The 17,402-nt window shown below is 40.4% G+C and overlaps 1 long non-coding RNA gene across 2 annotated transcripts in view; it reads left to right on the plus strand.

Annotated features, from left to right (window-relative positions):
- Nucleotides 1–17,402, plus strand: part of LOC128050711 (uncharacterized) — a 69,855-nt gene that overhangs the window by 15,132 nt on the left and 37,321 nt on the right. For both annotated transcript variants that reach the window (XR_008199686.1, XR_008199687.1), the window contains exon 2: nucleotides 11,174–11,398. This is a non-coding gene — a long non-coding RNA (uncharacterized LOC128050711). The remainder of the gene's footprint in view (nucleotides 1–11,173; nucleotides 11,399–17,402) is intronic.

Here is a 17,402-nt window from a genome sequence, read left to right on the forward strand (position 1 = left end):
TGTAGAATGACTGGGTGAGTCATTTCTTTGGACTCTCGAGTATCATTATCAATATGTTTTTCCCTTTGGGGCTGCACAGTTTTTCCAGAGGAACATTCTCCACCCTACTACTGCCTGCAAGGTCAGTGCCAAGATACCAGGTATCTTGTCATTTAAAAAATAACTTTGAAAAACTGTTCTTTCCTTTATCTCTACTTTGCTGAGGTCTTTGATTGTTATCTCCATGGGCCACTTTCCGAAAGAATAGTTTCTACTCTTCTCATTTTATGGTTGGATGACTGAAAATCCTGTGACTTTGAGCATGTCTTGAGTGGGATCATCAGATACTATTCAACACAGTCTTTTAAAAAAGTTTTTATTTTATATTGGGTTATAGTTGATTTATAATGTTGTGTTAGTTTCAGGTGTATAGCAAAGTGATTCTGTTATTCATATACAGGTATCTGTTCTTTTTCAGATGCTTTTCCCATTTAGATTGAGTAGAGTTCTCTGTGCTATACAGTAGGCCCTTGTTGGTTATCTATTTTAAATATAGTGTGTATATGTCAATCCCAAACTCATGTTTCCCCTTCGGTTACCATAAATTTGTTCTCTAAGTCTGTAAGTCTGTTTCTCTTTTATAAATAAGTTCATTTGTATCATCTTTGTTTAAGATTCTGCATATAAGCATTATCATATGATATTTGTCTTTGTCTGTCTGTCTTACTTCACTTAGTTATGATAATCTCCAGGTCCATCTATGTTGCTGCAAATGATATTATTGTTTTTATGGCTGAGTAATATTCCATTGTATGTATGTACCACATCTTCTTTATCTATTCATCTGTTGATGGACATTTAGGTTGCTTTCATGTCTTGGCTGTTGTAAACAGTGCTGCAGTAAACATATGGGTGCATGTATTAAGACATGGGATTGCAAAAGAATCAGACATGGCTTAGTAACTAAACAACAAATTCTTTCAAACCATGGTTTTCTCCAGATACGTGCCCAGGAGTGGAATTGCTGAATCATATAGTAGCTCTGTGTTTAGTTTTTTAAGGAACCTTTGTACTGTTCTCCTTAGTGGCCGCACCAGTGTACATTCCCACCAACAGTGTAGGGAGGACTTCCCTTTTCTCCACACCCTCTCCAGTACCTGTTGTTCACAGACTTTTGGATGATGACCATGCTGACTGATGTGAGGTGATATCTCACTGCAGTTTTGATTTGCATTCTCTGATAATTAGCAACGTTGAGCATCTTTTCATGTGCCTATTGGCCATCTGTATGTTGTCTTTGGAGAAATGTCTATTTAGGTCTTCTGCCTGTCTTTTGATTAGGTTGTTTGTTTCTTTGATGTTGAGGTACATGAGTTTGTATATTTTGGAGATTAATCCCTGTTGGTCACATCATTGGCAAATATTTTCTCCCATTCTGTGGGTTGTCTTTTCACTTTGTTTATAGTTTGCTTTGCTGTGCAAAAGCTTTTGAGTTTAATTAAGTCCTATTTGTTTAAATTTTTGTTTTTATTTCCATTACTTTCAGAGTCAGATGAAAAAGACTTTGCTGTGTTTTATGTCATAGAGCATTCTGACTGTTTTCCTCTAAGTTTTATAGTATCTGGTCTTATATTTAGGTCTTTAATCTATTTTGAGTTTATTTCTGTGTATGGTGTTTAAAAAATTTTATTTCATTCTTTTACATGTAGCTGTCCAGTTTTCCCAGCACCACTTATTGAAGAGACTCTGTTTCCTCCATTGTACATTTTTGTCTCCTTTGTCATAGATTAATTAACCATAGTAGCTTGGATTTATTTCTGGGCTTTCTATCCTGTTCCATTGGTCTATATTTCTATTTTTGTGCCAGTACCGTATTGTTTTTATGACTCTAGCTTTGTAGTATAGTCTGAAATCAGGGAACCTAACTCCTTCAACTCCATTTTTCTTTCTCAAAATTGCTTTGACTATTCAGGGTCTTTTGTGTCTCCATAAAAATTTTTTAAATGTTTTGTTCTAGTTATGTGAAAAATGCCACTGGTAATTTAATAGGGATTGCATTGACTCTGTAGATTGCCTTGAGTATTATAGTCATTTTGACAACATTGATTCTTCCAATCCAAGAACATGGTATTTCTTTCCATCTGTTTGTGTCATCTTCGATTTCTTTCATCAGTGTCTTACAGTTTTCAGAGTACAGGTCTTTTGTCTCCTTAGGCAGGTTTATTACTAGGTATTTCATTCTTTTTGATGCAATGGAAAATGGGATTGTTTCTTTAATTTCTCTTTCATTGTTAGTGTAGAGAAATGCAACAGATTGCTGTGTGTTAATTTTGTATTCTACAATGTTACCAAGTTCATTGATGAACTCTAGTAGTTACCCAGTAGCATCTTTAGGATTTTTTATGTATAGTATAATGCCATCTGTAAACAGTGAAAGTTTTACTTCTTCTGCAGTTTGAATTCCTTTTATTTCTTTTTCTCCTCTGATTGCCATGGCTAGGACTTCCAACACTATGTTGAGTAACAGTGGCAAGAGTGGACATCCTTCTCTTGTTCCTGATCTTAGAGAAAATGCTTTCAGCTTTTCACCATTGAGTGTGATGTTAGCTGTGGGTTTGTCATATATGGCCTTTATTATGTTGAGGTAAGCTCCCTCTGTGCCCACTTTCTGGAGAGTTTTATCATAAACGGATGTTGAATTTTGTCATAAAGTTGTTGTGCATCTACTGAGATGATCATGATATTTATTCTTCAGTTTGTTGATGGTGTATCACATTGATTGGTTTGTGTATATTAAAGAGTCTTTGCATCCCTGGGATAAATTCCACTTGATTATGATATATGAGCCTTTTAATATATTGTTGAATTTGATTTGCTAGTATTTTGTTGAGTATTTTTGCATTTATGTTCATCAGTGATACTGGCCTCTAATTTTCTATTTTTGTAGCATCTTTGTCAGGTTTTAGTAGCAGGGTGATGGTGGCCTCATAGAATGAATTAAGGAGTGTTCCTTTCTCTGAAATGTTTTTGGAATAGTTTCATAAGGACAGGTGTACAATTTTCTCTAAATGTTTGATAGAATTTGCCTGTGAAGCCATCTGGTCCTGGACTTTTGTTTGTTGGGAGTTTTAAATCATAGTTTCAGTACTTGTGATTGATCTTTTCATATTTCTATTTCTTCTTGGTTCAGTTCTGCAAGGTTGTACCTTTCTAAGAATTTGTCCATTTCTTCTAGGTTGTCCATTTTATTGGCATATAGTTGTTTGTAGCAGTCTCTTATGATCGTTTGTATTTTTGTGGTGTCAGTTGTAACATCTTTTTCATTTCTAATTTTATTGATTTGAGCACTCTCCCCTTTTTCCTGATGAATCTGACTAAAGGTTTATCAATTTTATCTTTTCAGAGAACCAGCTTTTAATTTCATTGATTGTTTCTGGGTTGTTTTTTTTTTTTTGGTCTATTTCATTGATTTCTGCTCTACTCTTTATGATTTATTTCTTTTTATTAACTTTGGGTTTTGTTTGTTCTTTCTCTAGTTGCCTTAGATGTCAGGTTAGGTTGTTTGATATTTTTCTTGTTTCCTGAGGTAAGATTGTATTGCTGTAAACTTCTCTCTACTTCTAGAACTACTTTTGTTGCATCCCATAGGTTTTAGGTTGTTGTGTTTTCACTGTTGTTTGTCTACAGGTTGTTGTTTAATTTCCTCCTTGATTTCATTGGTGATCCATTGGTTGTTTAGTAACAGTGTTTAGCCTCCACATGTCTGTGTTTTTTACACTTTTTTTCTCTGTAATTGATTTCTAATCTCATAGCATTGTGGTTGGATAAGATGTTTGATATTATTTTAATTTTCTTAAATTTACTGAGACTTGCTTTGTGGCCCAGCATGTGATTTCTTGGAGTATGTTCCATGTGCACTTGAAAAGAATGTATATTCATCTATTTGGGGATGAAATGTTCTAGAAATATCAGTTAAGTCCTTGTAGTCTAATGTGTCATTTCAGACCTGTGTTTCCTTTTAAATTTTCTGTCTTTATGATCTGTCCTTTGATAAAAGTGAGGTCTTAAAGTCCCTCACTATTATTGTGTTACTGTCATTTCCTCTTTTTATGGTTGTTAGTATTTATCTTAAATATTGAGATGCTCCTATGTTGGGTACATATATATTTACAATTGTTATATCTTGTTCTTGAATTGATCCCTTGATCATTATGTAGTGTCCTTCTTTGTCTCGTGTAACAGTCTTTATTGTAAAGTCTATTTTGTCTGCTATGAGTATTGACATTCCAGGTTTCTTTTGATTTCCATTTGCATGGAGATTTCCATTCCCTCACTTTAGTCTGTATGCATCCCTAGATCTGAATTGGGTCTCTTGTAGGGAGAGAAAAATAGGTCTTATCTTTTTTAAGACAGGCAGTCTCTGTCTTCTATTGGAACATTTAATCCATTTATATTTAAGGTAATTATCAGTATGTATGTTCTTATTGATGAAAGTGAAAGAGGAGAGTGAAAAGTTGGCTTAAAGCTCAACATTCAGAAAACTAAGATCATGGCATCTGGTCCCATCACTTCATGGGAAATAGATGGGGAAACAGTGGAAACAGTCTCAGACTTTATTTTTTTGGGCTCCAAAATCACTGCAGATGGTGATTGCAGCCATGAAATTAAAAGACACTTACTCCTTGGAAGGAAAGTTATGACCAACCTAGATAGCATATTGAAAAGCAGAGACATTACTTTGCCAACAAAGGTCCATCTAGTCAAGGCTATGGTTTTTCCAGTGGTCATGTATGGATGCAAGAGTTGGACTGTGAAGAAAGCTGAGCGCCAAAGAATTGATGCTTTTGAACTGTGGTGTTGGAGAAGACTCTTGAGAGTCCCTTGGACTGCAAGGAGATCCAACCAGTCCATTCTAAAGGAGATCAGTCCTGGGTATTCTTTGGAAGGAATGATGCTAAAGCTGAAACTCCAGTACTTTGGCCACCTCATGCGAAGAGTTGACTCATTGGAAAAGACTCTGATTCTGGGAGGGATTGGGGGCAGGAGGAAAGGGGGACGACAAAGGATGAGATGGCTGGATGGCATCACAATGGACATGAGTCTGAGTGAACTCCGGGAGTTGATGGTGGACAGGGAGGCCTGGCGTGCTGCGATTCATGGGGTCGCAAAGAGTCGGACACAACTGAGCGACTGGACTGAACTGATGTTCTTATTGCCATTTTGTTAATTGTTTTGAATTTGTAAGTCTTTTTTCCTCTTTTGTTCTTGTCTCTTGTGATTTGATAACTAACTTTAGTGTTATTTTGGATTGCTTTTCTTTGTGTGTGGGGTTTTTTTTTTTTTTTCATCTATTGTGGATTTTTGGTTTGTGGTTTCCATGAAGTTTTGATACAGTGGTCTATATATAAACAAAACCGTTTTAAGTTGCTGGTCTTTTAATTTCAAATGCATTTTCAATATCCTGCATTGTGCTTTCCTCTTCTTATGATTGTGGGTTTTGATATCATATTTGTATGTGGATGATTTCCTACCTTTACTATAAGTGTGCTTTGCTGGTGAGCTTTTCCATTCATAATTTTCCTGTTTCTAGTTTGGCCCTTTCTTTTCCACCTAGAGAAGCTCCTTTAGCATTTGTTGGAAAGTTGGTCTACTCATGCTTAATTCTCTTAGCTCTTGCTTGTCTGTAAAGCTTTTGATTTCTCCATCAAATTTTAATGAGAGTCCAGCTGGGTGGAGTTCTTGGTTGTGGGTTCTTCCCTTTCATCACTTTAAATATAGTGTGCCACTCCCTTCTGGCCTGTGGAATTTCTGCTGAAAAATCAGCTGATAACCTTAGGGGAATTCTTACATATGGTTTCTTTTTTTTGGTTTTGTTTCTCCACTGTGCAGCTTATGGGATTTTAGTTCTACCAGGGATTGAACTCTGGGATATGGCAGTGAAAGTACCATATCCTAACCACTGGACCAACAGAGAACTTCCCCCTTGTATGTTATTTGTTGCTTTTCCTTTGTTGCTTTGAACAACTTAATGACTAGAGACATATTAATATATCTTGTTGTCTAAGCATTATTGACTGGAAACATTTCAGTATTCACTTACGTAAGAAATTGCCAGCCACAGACATTAGTTTCTGCAGAAATCTCCCAGTCAATAATGTATTAATATTTTCTGTCAGTTTGATTACTATGCCTCTCAGCACGTTCTTCCTTGGGTTTATTCTGCCTGGGACTCTCTGTGCTTCCTGGACTTGGCTGTGACTGTTTCCTTTCCCATGATAGGGTAGTTTTCAGCTATTATCTCTTCAAATATTTTTTTCAGGTCCTTTCTTTTTTCCTTCTAGGACCCCTATAATGCAAATTGTGTGTTTAATGTTGTCCCAGAGGTCTCTGAGACCATCCTCTTTTTTTTTTCCCCCATTATTTTTTCTTTATTTGGTTCCATGGCAATAATTTACACTGTTCTATCTTCCAGCTCACTTACCAATCCTTCTGCCTCATTTATTCTGCTATTGATTTTTTTCTAGTGTATTTTTCATTTCAGTTATTATTCATCTCTGTTTATTCTTTAGGTTTTCTACCTCTTTGTTAACAGTTCTTATATCTTCTTGATCTGTGCCTCCATTCTTTCTCTGAGACCTTGGATCATATTTACTGTCAATACTCTGAATTCTTTTTCAGTTGATCCTGGCTCCTGCTTGATTTGAGCTGTCTCTTTTGGAGCTGTGAACTGTCCTTACTGCTGCAGTTTCCACTGTTTACATTTGATCTTCAGTATAACATGCTCTCCTAGAGCAGTGCTTACATTTCATCCAACCAAATTTATAAGGGAAAAATTCATGTTTTAAAGTTTTGTATCATACCTTAAATTTAAAGCTCATTTATATTTTTGTTACGTTAAATGGTTTGTACTAGACTGTGTTAATGTGAGGGAATCTTTCTTTACTTCGGTTTCCTTCTGGGCAAACTTGGAAACAATTGATTCCCACTGGGTGAACTCCTGCTTTTCAGATGCCAGCTCTGGCATCCTTGATCTCAATATAGATGGAGTTTCTGTGATTTTTGCTGTTCACTTGTTGGGATTTTTTTCCAGCCTAGAGGACACTGAAAATAAATCCAGATGTTATTGCCCTAAGATGACTGTGTTCTGGGAACACAGGGACAGAGTGTGCAGTAGGGCTGGGTCGTGACAGCAGAGCACTATTTGGTTTAGCCTCTTTATAAGTGCCTCTGAGTAGCACATGAGGTTCCCCCCAACCCCAGACATCAAGCAGTTTCTCAGGCAGGGGAAAGATATGCACCAAAAATGAGGGGGAAACATGATTGAGGGAGAAGAGGGAAGACACATTTATTTGAGAAAGTTTTGAGGGTCCCAGGAATAGTGAAGAATACATACACAGAAATCAATCAAGAAAAGTCATGAAACATTGAGATGTGAGGTTGAAATATTTCTAAATACTTTGTTCTCTTTACCCTTTCACTGCTCATTGTTTTTAGAAGGGCAGTGTCTTCAGAGAAATATAGGTCTAGACTTTGCTAGAGGGAGAACGATCATCATTACAGGGTCTTGTTGGATTAATGAAGTTATTAAACTAGTTTTGATGAAATTAGGTCAATTCAGAGGATACCCACTGACCCCAACCCCTATACACACCCACTGAATTTTAGGAAAGAATAGTTATGATGGCTGTGTTCTGTAACTAATGGGATAGCCACAGGGGATTAATAAGACTGATTTCTGTATTAACCAGGGCTCACTAGGTTTACCACAGCCTTCCAGGTAGGAGAGAGGAAATGCAAAAGTAATCAGCAGTTAAGTATGCTCAGATTCACATGATGATTGCAGTGTTAATCACCACCAGCCTTTGCCTTAGGTTAAAGGGAAAGTCATTCCCAGATCAGAGTATGATGCCATGTTGGCATAGGCCAGATAGCAAACAGGGGAAAGAACTCCCATTCTTTTCTGAATCCCTGTTAGGCCCCTGGAAAAAGAAGACTGGAGACAGAAGACAGATGTGATCAAAAGAGAGAGCTTCCAGCCATTCTGACTCCATATTATAAAGTTTCAGTTTATTATCGCCTCTTTCAAATGGCAGTCTCACTTGCACCTCCTCCCACTGGATTTAAGCCCCTACTCCAGCCCAGTAATCTATTTACCACCTTTTCTAAAAAACACTATCCTTATGTTTCTCTTTTTATATCATTGTCCAGGGAAGGATTTGAACCATGTTCATTTCTATACCCCACTACTTAGACCAGTGCCAGGCATAGTCCACACTACATAAATGTCTGCTTGCTTGAACATCACTCAGGGATTCCTTAGCTTACCTTACTATTGGCTCCTAGCACTGGAAATTCTACAGAGGTAGTAGTTTAGGTTAAGTTGGGATTCAGTCTGATTTATGAGCTATTATAAAGTCATCTTTTAATTTCATGGCTGCAATCACCATCTGCAGTGATTTTGGAGCCCAAAAAATAAAGTCTGACACTGTTTCCACTGTTTCCCCATCTATTTCCCATGAAGTGATGGGACCAGATGCCATGATCTTAGTTTTCTGAATGTTGAGCTTTAAGCCAACTTTTTCACTCTCCTCTTTCACTTTCATCAAGAGGCTCTTGAGTTCCTCTTCCCTTTCTGCCATAAGGGTGGTGTCATCTGCATATCTAAGGTTATTGATATTTCTCCCGGTAATCTTGATTCCAGCTTGTGCTTCTTCCAGCCCAGCATTTCTCATGATGTATTGTGCATATAAGTTAAATAAGCAGGGTGACAATATACAGCCTTGACGTAGTCCTTTTCCTATTTGGAACCAGTCTGTTGTTCCATGTCGAGTTCTAACTGTTGCTTCCTGACCTGCATATAGGTTTCTCAAGAGGCAGGTCAGGTGGTCTGGTATTCCCATCTCTTTCAGAATTTTCCACAGTTTATTGTGATCCACACAGTCAAAGGCTTTGGCATAGTCAAGAAAGCAGAAATAGATGTTTTTCTGGAACTCTCTTGTTTTTTCGATGATCCAGCGGATTTTGGCAATTTGATCTCTGGTTCCTCTGCCTTTGCTAAAACTAGCTTGAACATCTGGAAGTTCACAGTTCACATATTGCTGAAGCCTGGCTTGGAGAATTTTGAGCATTACTTTAGTAGCGTGTGAGATGAGTGCAATTGTGCGGTAGTTTGAGCATTCTTTGGCATTGCCTTTCTTTGGGATTGGAATGAAAACTGACCTTTTCCAGTCCTGTGGCCACTGCTGAGTTTTCCAAATTTGCTGACATATTGAGTGTAGCACTTTCACAGCATCATCTTTCAGGATTATGACCAACCTAGATAGCATATTCAAAAGCAAAGACATTACTTTGCCAACAAAGTCCATCTAGTCAAGGCTGTGGTTTTTCCAGTAGTCATGTATGGATGTGAAGTTGGACTGTGAAGAAAGCTGAGCGCCGAGGAATTGATGTTTTTGAACTGTGGTGTTGGAGAAGACTCTTGAGAGTCCCTTGGACTGCAAGGAGATCCAACCAGTCCATTCTAAAGGAGATCAGCCCCGGGTGTTCTTTGGAAGGAATGATGCTAAAGCTGAAAATCCAGTACTTTGGTCACCTCATGCAAAGAGTTGACTCATTGGAAAAGACTCTGATGCTGGGAGGGACTGGGGGCAGAAGGAAAAGGGGACGACAGAGGATAGCATCACCGACTCGATGGACTTGAGTTTGAGTGAACTCCGAAAGTTGGTGATGGACAGGGAGGCCTGGCGTGTTGCGATTCATGGAGTCGCAGAGTCGGACGAAACTGAAGTGAACTGATAAAGTCATCTGGAATTCCATTTCTTTCCTTCTTTCTGCTGTACCTTTCTAAAGTACCTACTTCATCTTAAGGCTGGTGACCCCCTCAGGGCTGAAGGTTGGCTGTCAGCAATTTGTAGCCCATGTCCTTGCTGGACTATGTGTTTGCCTATGTTAAGGTAAAAGGACGTTTGGGAGTGTGTTTGAAGAGCCCTAAGATTTTAACTGATCAAACCACTTTAGAAATAATCCGAGTGACCAAGGATTGCCATTTGTGATTGGCTTAGTCCTAAATTCCTTGAATCAATCTTGATGGAAAAGAGGAAAGGGTGACTTGGATTGGCTTAGGTTAGACTAGGTTTACCCTGGAGCTGGTAAGGAGCTTCCTATGAAGCACATGAACTGCAGGAGGAAAGAATGGATGCGTAACTGGAAATCTGACTTATTATGAAGGAGGATATGGTTGTTGTGTGGGCAGCCAGCAAAGTGCACTATTTTAATCCATATTTTTTAGGGAGGCTTACTTTATTTATAAGTAAGAAAAGTAATTTATTACTTTATAAGAAGTTGTTCTCTTCTTTTTATAGAGTCATTTATGAATTTATTGATTGCATGTTATGAAGAATTAATGGTGAAGTTATTAAATTTTGAGCATGAGACTCTTTCCTTTATTAACTTAGATAGGTAAAATATTACGTATCAGCACAGGAGAGGGGTAACAGTACCAGGCAGCAAGATGACAGTATCAGATTCATCCAGCGTGTATGGACTTTGCATTCTCCAGAAATGCTTTTAATCAGAAAGGCTTGATCAGGCACTTCAGGGGCTACAGAGATGATAGAAAGGAGATGCTGACCCCCTCCAGACTTCAGGCCTAATCAAGAAAATGGATAAAAGGCTCTGGGGGCTGGGAGGAAATGGCCTCCCTCACAGAAGCAAAGCACCCAGAACAGGAACTATAAAACAGTGGGGGTTCCTGGTGAGCCCTCCAGAGTCCTGGGAGCCTGGATGGTCAGAGAAGATGCTTGGCATCCTCTGTAAATAGCTCTACCCTTTGCGCGGTGACAACCGAGCACACCGCTCAGCTGCGCAGAGCTAGGGGTCTGGGGCGAGCGACCAGGCCACCCAGTGCCGGGGCGGAGCAGCCCTTACCCCGTCCCTGGTCACTCACTGCTGGCATGGCTGCTTGGCCTGATTCCTGCTGTCACAGCCTGTCATCTAGTGAGGCAGGCAGACAAAAAGCAATCAGATACATAAGATATTCACCAGTGGGGAGAAGGAAACAAAATGGGCAGAGCTGAAAGTGTGCAAGAAGTTTAGGATATCTCTAAGGCAATTTGTAAATTGTCTCATGATTACAGTTTTTTTCTGATGATTTCCTCAGGTTAAAAACAAATAACTTTCACTGTTTGTCTCCTAGGTGTACTCTGCAGGTCCCTGATGAACCAAGGGAACCCTCCGCCGTATCCGGGCCCCGGTCCGACAGCCCCGTATCCCCCTTATCCATCACAACCAATGGGGCCTGGGTTCTACCCTCCAGGACCTCCAGGGGGACCCTACCCACCTCCTCAGGGCGGGTACCCCTACCAAGGATACCCACAGTACGGCTGGCAGGGCGGACCTCAGGAGCCTCCTAAAACCACAGGTACTGTGATGTGAATGGGGTGGGTATACAGTCGGCCCTCCGTATCTGTGGGTTCCGTACCCATGAATTCAACCAACCACCAGATTGAAAATATTTGGGGAAAGAAATTCTGGAAATTTCCAAAAAGCAGAACTTTTTGCTGCACTCTAGAAACTACTTCCATAACATTCATGTTGTATTTACAACTATTTAAACAACATTTACATTGTCTTGGGTGTTATAAATAATCTATAAGTGATCTAAAGCATACAGAAGGATATGTGTAGGTTATATGCAAATTCCTTTCATATAAAGTATTTATATATAAGGCACTCGAGGCACCACAGGTTTTGGTATTATGTGGGTCCTAGAACAAGTCCTCATGGACACTGAGGGACGACTGTGTGTGTACCCGGGTGCACGTGTGCAGTCCCACACCACCAAAGGAGATGTTTGCTTTGCATGTTTTCTTTGGCAGAGGAGAAACTCTGGCCTCTGTGTGTGCTGTGGTTGACATTCCCAAAGCTTGGTGACTGCATAGATTGGCTTCTGACTCAGGAGAGTTGACTCAGCTCTGCTTCCTCCTTCATATCTCTTGACCCCTTCCTTCCTTCACTTCACTTCCTGGCTGGCATGTTTTTTGAGGGGACCTCCTCAAGCAGTGAATGGGGGCAAATTAGCAGTTGGAGTCTTGCTCTGGCAGCCAGTTTTGTTTTCCAAGTTTAGCCTGTTGGGATTATTTTATCTCTCAACTTGTTGACCCTCAAGTCATCCTCTTGCCCCTGCTGTTGAGGTTGGTTTTCTTTGCTAATATGTTTTCATAATTCTGTGTAACCTGCTAGCTGAGTTGTCAGCAGGCTTGTGGTCCTTCTTGTATGCTAGAACAGTGCTTCTCAAAGTTTACTCTGGAGACAAGGGCCAGTCCGTGAGCAGCTATCAGCCTGCCATGAGGTAAATACTGAAAGTGTAAACATTTTTAGAGTAAACATCTAAAAACTTTGAAAATAGTTTGACATTGCTGTGACATTCAAGCCTGTAATCTCGCATTTTACAAAAAGTAGCAGTCTGTGAAGGGTTAGGAAGGAAACATCTTGAGAAGCACTGTGCTACATGTCTGGGTGACTGCTGTGACTGTTCTATAACCTTTTGGTTTGCAGAATTGTTGCTCTCTTAGAGCTTTCAGCTTTTGAATATAGCTCATTCTTACTGAGTGCTTATTATGTGCCAGGTGCTTTCCTAAGAGCTTTATATACATTCACATTTAATCCTTGCAACAGTCTTACGAGGTTATTCCCATTTTACAGTGAAGTGATTGAGGCACAGAGTGGAGTAATGACTTGCCCAAGGCCACCCAGCTAGAAATGGCAGAGCCCAGATCTGAATCCTGACAGGTTAACTGTGGACTCTGTACCTGTATCTTATTGCTGTTGTCCCTCTCCTCTCTTTTCTGAACTGACGCATTCGTCTGAATTTTAGAACCTTAAGCTGCCTCAGAGATTTTCTGAGGTTAATTTATAGTTTAACCCCTAAGGTTAAATTTTATAGTTTAACCCCTTACTAATTGAAAGTAGTAACAGAATTGAAGGTTCTTTTTATTTCAGAATTTGAGGGTTCTTTAGAATGGGTGGATACCAAAGAAGAAAAATAGGTTTAAGAGGAGTTGTGGGCTCAGTATGGGAAACATTAAACTTTTACGGTGTTAAGTCAGAGGCTATATTAAGGTTGAATAGATTTGAATACCTTTAAAAGATTTAGTTTATTTTGAAGAAAAACTTTTACAGTCCAAGGTTCTGTTTCTGTTTTAAAGTGTTACAACATGTGCTTGGAGGAGTTCAGGAAGTACAACCAGTATAATCAGAATAGTTGGCATCCAGGTCTGTGACATCAGAGGGGGATTTCCTGAAAATAAAGCTCAGTTTCTAGGTTTCTGTTTCAAAATAAGGTAACCCTGTGATGAATGAAAGAAGACAGTCTGAAAAGACCACATAATGTATGTGGTCTGTTTATGTGCAATTCAAGACTAAGCCAAACTAACCTGTGGTTCTGGAGATCAAAATAGTGGAGTGGGGGGCTAGGGTGGGGTTTATTATTGACTGGGAAGGGCACAGGGAACCCTCTGGGTATTGGGAGTATGCTTTTATCTTAATCTGGGTATAAACATTTTACAAGCCTCAAACTTTTTATCTGTGCACTTTAGTATATATGTCAATAAAAAAAAAGTCAGCCCAGCATTTGTATTGAAGAATAGACTCAGTCCAGTGCCTCCCTAGGTTGTATCTTTCACCCAGAGCCCTTCTGGCCTATACAATACAGGCAATACAGGCCTTCCGAACATTTCCGGGCCTGTATTGTTTGTACTGATTATAAGTAGCATTCAGTGGACTGGAATGTTCCAGAGCTCGTCTAGAATAAGTGCTTCCTGGGCTCATGCAGAAAGTATTCATGGGTTTGGCCCTCTTTCTTACCTTTGGTGTCATTTAAGTGTTAATATTATGTCAGCATTTTTGAGGAAAAAATAGGATCTTAATTGTTCTTAGGATTAAAAGGTTCTTTTAGTTCAGTGTTATCAATTTGTCATGATTTCATAAATGCATTTAAAAGCTGTTGAACATCCTTCTCTACAGGATTTCTCACTGACATCAGCCTGGGTTAATTGCCTACACCCATTCTGCGCCAGACTTGGCAGGCGATGCCAGATGGTGAAGTCCTTCTCTCAGTCTGGGTTCTGGGGGATCCAGATTCTGTGAATGGGACCCTCTGACCCCCCTCACTAAGGGATGCACCTTTAGGGAACCCATTTCATTTATTTCTCTCTGTTGCTCCTGGAATCTTCAGTCAGAATCATTCTTGGGGCCTATATTCTAAGCACGAGAATTTGAGCGCTCTGCAGAAGTTTAAAGGGTTTTTTTCCTCTAGCAGGATGATTTTAGATGTATCTACTGCTGCATATGCCATCTCTCAGCTGGAGTTCTAGTGTGTAGTCCATTCTGTTAATAGCCACCTAGGTGGAGATTATTCCAGGGTCTTAGTGAAAGTGAAAGTCACTCAGTCGTGTCTAACTCTTTGCGATCCCATGGACTATACAGACCATGGGATTCTCCAGGCCAGAATATTGGGGTGGGTAGCCTTTGCCTTCTCCAGGGTATCTTCCCAACCCAGGAATTGAACCCAGGTCTCCTGCATTGCAGGCAGATTCTTTACCAGCTGAGCTGGAGGGGGTCTTAGCTATTCTTAATTGATATTTGGTAATTAGTAAGGATTTAATAAAGATGTGTTGAATGTACAAGAAGGTGGGTAGATGGCTGATCTAAGCAGACCCTTCTTTGGTACTCTGTTTATAGTTCAAATTTCATTTTCTCAGATACTATATATTTTTTAAGCATTTGTTTTCCTCAGCAAACCAGCTTTTTGGAAACCATGTGATTGGAAGGAGCAGGTGTTTGTGAGAATCAGGCTTCCCTGGGGAGCACACCCTCAATATGTCAAGGGTCTCTGGGGATGATTTTTAATAATAATAATAATAGTTAATATTTCTTGCATTGGCATTAGCTTCACATGATTGTCACAATGACCCTCTGGCATTCGTCCCATGTTATAGTGGAATATGAAGCTCAGAGAGGTTGTGTTTCAGTTACTATTGTATAACATATCACTCTGAAACTAAGTGGCTTAAAACAACAGTGATTTATTATTTCTCATGGTCCAGTGAGTTGGCTTTAGGGGATCTCTCCTGGGGTCACTTGCATGACTTAATTCAGCTGTCAGCCTGGCTGGAGCTGAAATGTCCAAGACGACCTCACTCACATGACTTAGACCTCGTTTACCTCCATGAGGCCTCTCTCTGCACATCTCCCTGTCCTTCAAGAGTGTGAAAGTAGCAGCTGCCAGGCTTTTAATAGTGAGGCTCAGAACCGGCTCCGCCTCGCCCTGTATCCTGTTGCGCAAAGGCTGGCCAGGTTCAACAGGAGGGGAAATCGATGCCTTCTCCCCCACTTCTGCTTTTTACTTCAAGTGTACAGTCCAGTGGGTTTTGGTATAGTCACAGAGTTGTGTGACCATCACCACTAATTCCAGAACATTTTCATCACCCTGAAAAGAGACCCTTTGGCAGTTATTCCCCATATCCTTAAATCTCCTCCTCCATTAATTTATTTTCTGTCTCTGTAGATTTGTCTGTGCTGAACTTTGAATCATGTAATATGCAGTCTTTTATGACTGGCTTCTTCTACTAAGTGTAATGTTTTCAAGGTTCATCCACATTGTAGCAAATATCAGTGCTCCATTCCTTTGCCAAATAATATTGTATGGATATACCATATTTTATTCATCCTTTCATTAGTTGATATATATTTGCTTTTGAAATATTATGAATAATACATAAATGGCTGTTACAAACATTGGTGTAAAACAGACTTCAGCTCACTAGGAGGAACAGGGGCTTCCTAGGTGGCTCAGTGAGGTAAGGAATCTGTCTGCAGTGCGGGAGACGCAGGAGATAGGGGTTCAATCCCTGGGTCGGGAAGATCCCCTGGAGGAAGAAATGGCAACCCACTCCAGTATTCTTGCCTGGAGAATCCCATGGACAGAGGAACCTGGCGGGCTACAGTCCATAGGATTGCAGATTTGAATTTAACTGAGCAGGCACACACTAGGAGAAACTGCATGTGAATCCAGGGTGAGAGGAGCTGTTGGTGGCCGTCTTGGCAATTGGTCCACCACGCACCAGCCTTCGCTTTTAACAGTTCACATCCCTCCCAAGCGAAAAATATACCCACCCCCTTACTAGACTATCAGATGTCTCATCCAGTAACTACCTTGGCTTGGAGTTAAGGATGTCACCACTGAGGATGGCCTCTAACCAGCCATGTTGCTCCCTTCAGTCCCTGCTCCTCATTCTCATTCTGCCCAACCCTACAGAGAGATCAAACAGAATATCAGCACCTCCTTGAAACTTTCCCTCCTGAATCCCACACCTTCCTTAGAACTTAGCACTCCTAGGTGCTTCAGCTGCACTCCATACAGACTTCTTTCAAAGCTCTTCCTCTCAGCAAATTCAGTTAGGTTTCATGTTCTGTAAAGAACCTCTTAAATGACTGACTGCAGTCAACCTTGCTCTTACTGTTTTAGTTTAGACTTCCACCATTTGTATTAGTCAAGACTCATAAGACTGCAAGTAACAGAATCTCAGCCTTAAATATTAACGAACAACAGAGGATCTTCAGAGACCTGAGTAAAGGCCCCAAATGATAAGACAGGAAAAAGGGTCACTGAGGGAACAGAGGCAACACAGGGAGCAAAAACCTTGCTACAAAAAGAAAGGGAGGAGAGGAATCTTATAATATTCTTAGATGTGCAAGGAGATTTCTTATTGAAATAAGAGGAGGGATGCTCTATAAAAAGCAACTCAGGAAACAAAAGCACTTAGGCAAGGAGCTGTATCAGCCCAAGGATTGGGTTCAAGACCCATTTGGAAAGCCAGGTCTTACCAAACCAGAATTTAAGGCCTTTTCCCTCAGGTGGAAGTTTGACATATGTTTTGGGTGTCTACTACTACGTAGTCAGTCAGTTTAGTCGCTCAGTCTCGTCCGACTCTTTGCGACCCCACGCACTGCAGCATACCAGGCTTCCCTGTCCATCACCAACTCCTGGAGCCTGCTCATGTCCATCGAGTCTGATGCCATCCAGCCATCTCATCTCTGTCGTCCCCTTCTCCTCCTGCCTTCAGTCTTTCCCAGCATCAGGGTCTTTTCCAGTGAGTCAGTTCTTCACACCAGGTGGCCAGAGTATTGGAGTTTCAGCTTCAGCATCAGTCCTTCCAGTGAATATTCAGGACTGGTCTCCTTTAGGAGGGACTGGCTGGATCTCCCTGCACATTACTACGTAGTAAGTTACCCTAAATCTTGCCATTAAAGATTCTGTAATTTGGCAGAACTTGGCCAGAAAGATGTGTCTCTGCTCACTGGGGCTGGAGCATAGAGGATGACCTAGAGGGGGCTGGGCTGAGTCTGTGTGCTTTCTGCCCTTG

The sequence above is a fragment of the Budorcas taxicolor genome, chromosome 7 (genome assembly GCF_023091745.1).
Source record: "Budorcas taxicolor isolate Tak-1 chromosome 7, Takin1.1, whole genome shotgun sequence".
NCBI classification, from domain to species: Eukaryota; Metazoa; Chordata; class Mammalia; order Artiodactyla; family Bovidae; genus Budorcas; species Budorcas taxicolor.